A 7,391-nucleotide genomic window follows, 5' to 3' on the forward strand; every position below is an offset into this window, starting at 1 on the left:
TCCGTAGCGATGCTTAAGTCCGTCGGAATCATGTTAGCATTAGCTGCATTTATGAAATCTGGCAGATGGATGTCAAAACGAGTTTCCTTACCAGTCTTCGTAAGGAAAGGTTGTATGTGATACAATCAGAAAGGTTTTGTCGATCCTAAGGATGCTAAAAGGTATGCTGGCTCCAGCGATCCTTCTAAGGACTGGAGTAAGCATCTCGGAGTTGGAATGTACGCTTTGATGAGATGATCAAAGATTTTGGGTTTATACAAAGTTTATGAGAAACTTGTATTTCCAAAGAAGTGAGTGGGAGCACTATAGAATTTCTGATGAGTATATGTTGTTGACATATTGTTGATCAGAAATGACGTAGAATTTCTGGAAAGCATATAGGGTTATTTGAAAGTGTTTTTCAATGGAAAGCCTGGATTAAGCTACTTGAGCATTGAGCATCAAGATCTATGAGGATAGATCAAAAACGCTTAATGGTACTTTCAAATGAGCACATACCTTGACATGATCTTGAAGGTGTTCAAGATGGATCAGTCAAAGAAGGAGTTCTTGCCTGAGTTGTAAGGTATGAAGTTAAGACTTAAAGCTCGACCACGGCAGAATAGAGAGAAAGGACGAAGGTCGTCCCCTATGCTTCAGACGTAGGCTCTACAGTATGCCATGCTAAGTACCGCACCTGATGTGTGCCTTGCTACATCTGGCAAGAGAGTACAAAGGTGATCAAGGAGTGGATCACCAGATAGCGGTCAAAGTTATCCTTAGTAACTAGTGGACTAAGAAATTTTCTCGATTATGGAGGTGGTAAAAGAGTTCGTCGTAAAGGTTACGTCGATGCAAGCTTAACACCTATCCGGATAGCTCTGAGTTGAGATACCGGATACGTATAATGGGGCAACAATTTATAATAACTTCAAGTGGAACAGTTATTTGGAATGGCTCCAAATAGAACATGGTAGCTACATCTAGGAGATGACATAGAGATTTGTAAAGCACACACGGATCTGAAAGATGCAGACCCGTTGACTAAAACCTCTCTCACAAGCAAAACATGATCAAACCCCAGAACTCATTGAGTCTTAATCACATGATGATGTGAACTAGTTTAATGACACTAGTAAACTCTTTGAATGTTGATCACATGACGATGTGACCTGTCAGTGTTAATCACATGGCGATGTGAACTAGATTATTGACTCTAGTGCAAGTGGGAGACTGTTGGAAATATGCCCTAGAGGCAATAATAAAAGTATTATTATATTTCCTTGTTCATGATAAGTGTCTTTCATTCATGCTATAACTGTATTATCCGGAAATCGTAATACACGTGTGAATACATAGACCACAATATGTCCCTAGTGAGCCTCTAGTTGACTAGCTCGTTGTGATCAACAGATAGTCATGATTTCCTGGCTATGGACATTGGATGTCGTTGATAACGGGATCACATCATTAGGAGAATGATGTGATGGACAAGACCCAATCCTAAGCCTAGCACAAAGGTCGTGTAGTTCATATGCTAAAGCTTTTCTAATGTCAAGTATCTTTTCCTTAGACCATGAGATTGTGCAACTCCCGGATACCGTAGGAATGCTTTGGGTGTACCAAACGTCACAACGTAACTGGGTGGCTATAAAGGTGCATTACAGGTATCTCCGAAAGTGTCTGTTGGGTTGGCACGAATCGAGACTGGGATTTGTCACTCCGTGTAAACGGAGAGGTATCTCTGGGCCCACTCGGTAGGACATCATCATAATGTGCACAATGTGACCAAGGGGTTGATCACGGGATGATGTGTTACGGAACGAGTAAAGAGACTTGCCGGTAACGAGATTGAACAAGGTATCGGTATACCGACGATCGAATCTCGGGCAAGTACAATACCGCTAGACAAAGGGAATTGTATACGGGATCGATTGAGTCCTTGACATCGTGGTTCATCCGATGAGATCATCGTGGAACATGTGGGAGCCAACATGGGTATCCAGATCCCGCTGTTGGTTATTGACCGGAGAACGTCTCGGTCATGTCTACATGTCTCCCGAACCCGTAGGGTCTACACACTTAAGGTTCGATGACGCTAGGGTTATAAAGGAAGTTTGTATGTGGTTACCGAATGTTGTTCGGAGTCCCGGATGAGATCCCGGACGCCACGAGGAGTTCCAGAATGGTCCGGAGGTAAAGATTTATATATGGGAAGTCCTGTTTTGGTCACCGGAAAAGTTTCGGGTTTTATCGGTAACGTACCGGGACCACCGGGAGGGTCCCGGGGGTCCACCAAGTGGGGCCACCGGCCCCGGAGGCTTGTATGGGCCTAGAGTGGAAAGGGACCAGCCCCAGAGTGGGCTGGTGCGCCTCCCACCCTTGCCCAAGGCGCAGCTAGGAGGGGAGAGGGGAAACCCTAGGCGCAGATGGGCCTATAGGCCCACCCTAGGGCGCGCCCCCTCTCTCCCCCTCTTGGCCGCCCCCTCCAAGTCCCATCTAGGGCTGGCCGCACCCCTTGGGGTGGGAAACCCTAAAGGGGGCGCAGCCCCCCTTCCCCCTATATATACTTGAGGCATTGGAGCAGCCCAACACATGAGAACTTCTCCTCTTGGTGCAGCCCTACCTCTCTTCCCTACTCCTGCTCTCCCGTGGTGCTTGGCGAAGCCCTGCTGGATTGCCACGCTCCTCCACCACCACCACGCCGTTGTGCTGCTGTTGGATGGAGTCTTCCTCAACCTCTCCCTCTCTCCTTGCTGGATCAAGGCGTGGGAGACGTCACCGGGCTGTACGTGTGTTGAACGCGGAGGTGCCGTCCGTTCGGCACTAGGATCTCCGGTGATTTGAATCACGACGAGTACGACTCCTTCAACCCCGTTCTCTTGAACGCTTCCGCTTAGCGATCTACAAGGGTATGTAGATGCACTCTCCTTCCCCTCGTTGCTAGTTTCTCCATAGATAGATATTGGTGACACGTAGGAAATTTTTGAATTTCTGCTACGTTCCCCAACAAATAATGCATTTATCTACCTCATCGCTATCTCTGATCCAGTGCAGGATAGGGTAGGCTCACCAGTTTGTCCCATTGGGATGAAGTGACAAGGGATAACGACGTAGCCTTTACATGTCTTCTTCTTTGACCCCTTTGATGTGGATTGTTGCCGTCCCAACGGGGGAGGGCGTCGCCTGCATGCTGTGACATACAATTTGCCACATCTGCGTCAGACTCTTCGCTGGCAGGATGGACGAGGTGTTGACCAAGGTGGTGGCGGCCGAATGTCGGAGGCACAACAATTGTTGAAGTCGTCTAATCCGACTCCAACTGATGGAATCAGAGATGAAGGTCAAAGGTGTCGTCCATGTCGTTGCCGGTGGGGATTGGGGACGACCAGAAGCAGTCAAAGGCGGGGCTATGATGAGTGAGGGGAGGCGACGGTGTAGGCGAGAAGAGCTACGAGAGGAGGGGGTCACGACAAACTATTTTTTAGAAGACATTTCCTTAGACTAAGGAGGCACGTGTGGTGACTTTGTCAATCTCAAGATATTATGTCGGCTCAGTCTCTTGGAGATAACCATAGGGGTAGTGTGTGTGCGCATTCATAGGGGGAGGGTTTGAATTGGTCAAATTTCATATCTTGGTCGGATGTATGATAAAAAAAAGAGACAACGATGTACCCTTAACGTCGACATCATTTGTCCCAGAATCACTCATCATACTATCGAGAAACAATTCATTGTTGAGGGTCGACCCCTCTGATAAAATCATCGCTAAATTACAAACATTGCATATTTTCCACCAATTTTCCATGGTCAACCCGCATTCAATCAAAGAAAAAAGAGGCAAATGATGAATTTCATTTACCTCATCGCCATTTATGCTCCAGTGTAGGATAGTGAAGGCTCCCCAGTTCCACCTGTCGCTGGGATGAAGCGAGGAGGGGCAAAGGTGTGGCCTTTCCTTGTCTTCGTCTTCGGCCCTGTCGATGTGGATCATTGTGGTCTTGACGGGGGAGGTCGCCGCCTGCACGCGACGAAATAGGCTTTTCCACCTCCGCGTTAGGCTCTTCTCCGACAGGGTGGACGAGGTGCTGACCAAGGCAGTGGCGGCCGATTATCGGAGGCATAACAACCATTGAACTCGTCGGATCCTACTCCAAACTGATGGAATCATACGCAGAGGTCAAATGCGTTGTCCATGCCGTTGTCGAAGGGAGTGGAGACGGCCAAAAGCGGTCAAAGGCGGCGCTACAAGCAGTGAGGGGAGGCAGCAGACAACGGTGCAAGCGAGAAGAGCAACGAGAGGAGGATGGTCATGCATAATTGTTTTTTTTCAAAGGAGACGTTCTCATATAGCAACAAGAGGCGCCTGTGGTAACTTCATCAATCTTAAATTGTTATGCCGGCTCAAACTCTCGAAGATGCTCATAGGGATAAAGTGTGTGTGCGTGGCCTTCATAGAATAAATGTATATGCGTATGCGTAAGCGTATGTGTCTGTACTGTGTTTAGAGAAAAAAAAGTCAAACTGGTGCACCCACCGAATATTTGTTCTGGCCGGGTCCGCCCACCGCTCCACAAGTGTGACGCAAGAGGCCGTGACGTGCCGAAACCGATTAAAGGAACGCGCCGCTCACCGTGCCACCACAAAACAAAACTGGTACGAAACGCGATTCGAAACTCGCGAACGCGCCGCCCGCGATTTGGTCTCCAAAATTCGCAATTCGCCGTTGCTCTCTCGCTCGCTCGCTCGCTCGCTAGGGTTTCCAAACTCCCCTCGGTCTCGTATTTAAACCGGACTCCCCTCCCGATTCGATTTCCTACTCCGGCTTCTGCGCCGTCACCTTTCTCTCACCCACACAGACCCAAACATACATTTCTAATCTTCTTCGCAAACAAAAAAGAGAATTCCCATCATCAGAAATCAAATCCACCGAACCGAGCGAGCGAGGAGGAGCCGCCCCCCTCTCTGCCCGCCGGGTCCCCCGTCCCGTCCCTGCCTCTCGACGAAAACGAGGTGAGCGCCAGCCCCCTCCCTCCCCCTCTCCGCCCGCTGCTCGCTCTCCCTCTCTACTTGCGCGCAAAAATTGGGCGACGCGTTCAAAACCGCCCGCGCGATTCTCGCCTGGTTCGCTCGCCGCCGCCGCCGCCGGCCGCCGTCGCCGCCGCGGAAGTGGGATTCCCGCAACTTCCGTTGGGTTGGGTTCGGGACACTTGCTTCGGGAAGAAAGGCCTCTTTCTTCTACAGGGGAAGACAGAGATATCGGCCGGCGTGTTCGAGAATCGGCGGCGGCCCGCGGGGGTTCCGGGGCTCCTATCCGGAGGGTTCGTGGACCGATGGCGATCGCGTAGGCTCCGCCACCCCGCCCGGCGGCGCCGCTTTGGGTGGGTGCATTGGTTCAATCTGCCTGGGGTTTGGGTGCGCTTCTCCGTGGGTTGGTTGGTTGGTTGGTTGCCGTTCCCAGGTTGGACTCCGATATGTTTCGCGTGTGCGCTCTACACATACATACACGTGTTGGAATCGTCGTTTCCTGCGCGCTCGACACATACATACGCGGGTTGGAACCTCCGTTTTTTTTAGAGAAAATGAACCTCCGTTTCCTCCCCGTGATTGGAAGCGGCGCCGCACATTGCCACGTTTGTGTTCCCGTGCCGTGAGGTCTTGTTCTTGGGGGTAAACGCTTGATCGATTTTTGTGCTTGCTAGTATGTAGGTTTAAGTAGAATCTCCCTGTGATGATTGGAGAGTGTTCTTCCCATTATTGTTTAGCATTGGTTCGACATGATTACTGTTTATCTTCAGTTTTATGATTGATTAAGCATCAGCTTCATAAACGGTAAATGACGATTAACTCGCACGATGGCGCGAAAGCGGAGCGCTACTCCTTTTTTCTTGAGAGATGCTTTGCTTGATCAAGTTTGGCTTGGTCTGTAGTTCGCTGTATTTGGGTGGGATCTCTCTGACATGATTGGAGAGTGTTCTGCCCATTACTGTTACAATTGCTTGGGCATGATTACTGTTTAGCTTATAGTTTATAATTGAGAGTACTAGACTGCAAGGGTTCAGATTAAGTATCAACTTTGGGAACAACAAGCCGATATTAACTAACCCAATGGCCTACACCAAAGCGCTGTTCCTTCTGCATGCTGTGAGTTGTTCAGAACATTTTGAACGACAATCAACATTACCTCGTGCGTAGTTTTTGTACCAGAATCCCTCTAGGATGATTGGAGAGTGTGCTGCTCTTTATTGTTTAACATGGCTTTGATACGATTACTGTCTAGATTTCCGTAATGATTGAAACTAGTTAAATTGGACTAGGGGTTTAAGGGTACAGAACAAGTATGAACTACTGGAATAGTAAGCAATCAACCATTGACTCACTAAATGGCGCAATGGCTTCTTTTGATTTGTTTGATTAATTTTATTCAGTAACACAAAGGTGCAAGTGTTGAGACCTGGTAGTGTCCCATGAAATGCGTAGTTTTGTGTGAATACTGGATTTGGCGGGATCGAGATAACTGCACGTGCAGGGTTATTAAACATTTCAGGCAGTTTAATCAATGGTCATAGTCTTGAGAAAACATAGTAGCTGATGATGAATTCAACTACTGGGACATCATAGCTGTTAAACATAATAATTACTGTGAAACCTAAACGTAAATGCTAATGCTGCAGAGTTTCTTGTACTAGGTATAGTCTAATTTGCTTCTTTTGGAATGCGTGCAAGGATGGTAATATTTTCCCTTAAATCATGCAGTATACTGAATACTCGTTAAAGACCTTACTGTTTCGGAACATAGTAACCAAGTCTAGTTTTCTAGTAGCATGTTTAATTCTTTTAATTAGGATGTGGTTGGCTTTTGATGTGTTAGTCGTCCCCTTGTTTTCTTCTTTTGGAATGCTTTTGTTTGCAATCATGTGTCATCTCTCTTCGATTTTGTTCCAGTTAAATGTTTACTGTATGAATATGGATTTGGCGCCATTGAGTCGAGTGCACAGGCAGTGTACTCAACATTTTGTGCACTCCCTCAATGAAGTATTTGAAAATTTGATACTATGGTAGCTTATCAACAATACTTACTTGAATGTTGTGATTGATTTATGAAGCAAGGCTGACAAAATATTCTACAGGTTCGTTTCCTCCCCATGATTAGAAGCGGCAGCTGCACATTGCCACACTCGTGTTTCAGCACCGTGAGTTGTTATTGTGGGAAACGCTTGATCAGGTTTGTCTTGCTACTATGTAGGTTTAAGTAGAATCTCCCTGTGATGACTGGAGAGTGTTCTTCTCAATATTGTTTAGCATTGGTTCGACACGATTGCTGTTTATCTTCAGTTTTATGATCGATTAAGCATCAGCTTTGGGAACTCCAAGCAGCAATTAACTCGCCTGATGGCGCGAAAGCGAAACGC

General features: G+C 47.6%; 1 protein-coding gene across 2 annotated transcripts in view; it reads left to right on the forward strand.

The window, feature by feature from the left end:
- Window positions 1-4,649: 4,649 nt before the first annotated feature.
- Window positions 4,650-7,391, forward strand: part of LOC123072050 (uncharacterized) — a 6,580-nt gene continuing 3,838 nt past the window's right edge. The window contains exons 1-2 of one of the 2 annotated variants that reach the window (XM_044495610.1): window positions 4,650-4,992; window positions 7,110-7,204. The gene's annotated coding sequence lies outside the window, so the exon portion shown is untranslated. The other variant, XM_044495611.1, reaches the window with a different exon arrangement.

Source organism: Triticum aestivum, chromosome 3B (genome assembly GCF_018294505.1).
Source record: "Triticum aestivum cultivar Chinese Spring chromosome 3B, IWGSC CS RefSeq v2.1, whole genome shotgun sequence".
NCBI classification, from domain to species: Eukaryota; Viridiplantae; Streptophyta; class Magnoliopsida; order Poales; family Poaceae; genus Triticum; species Triticum aestivum.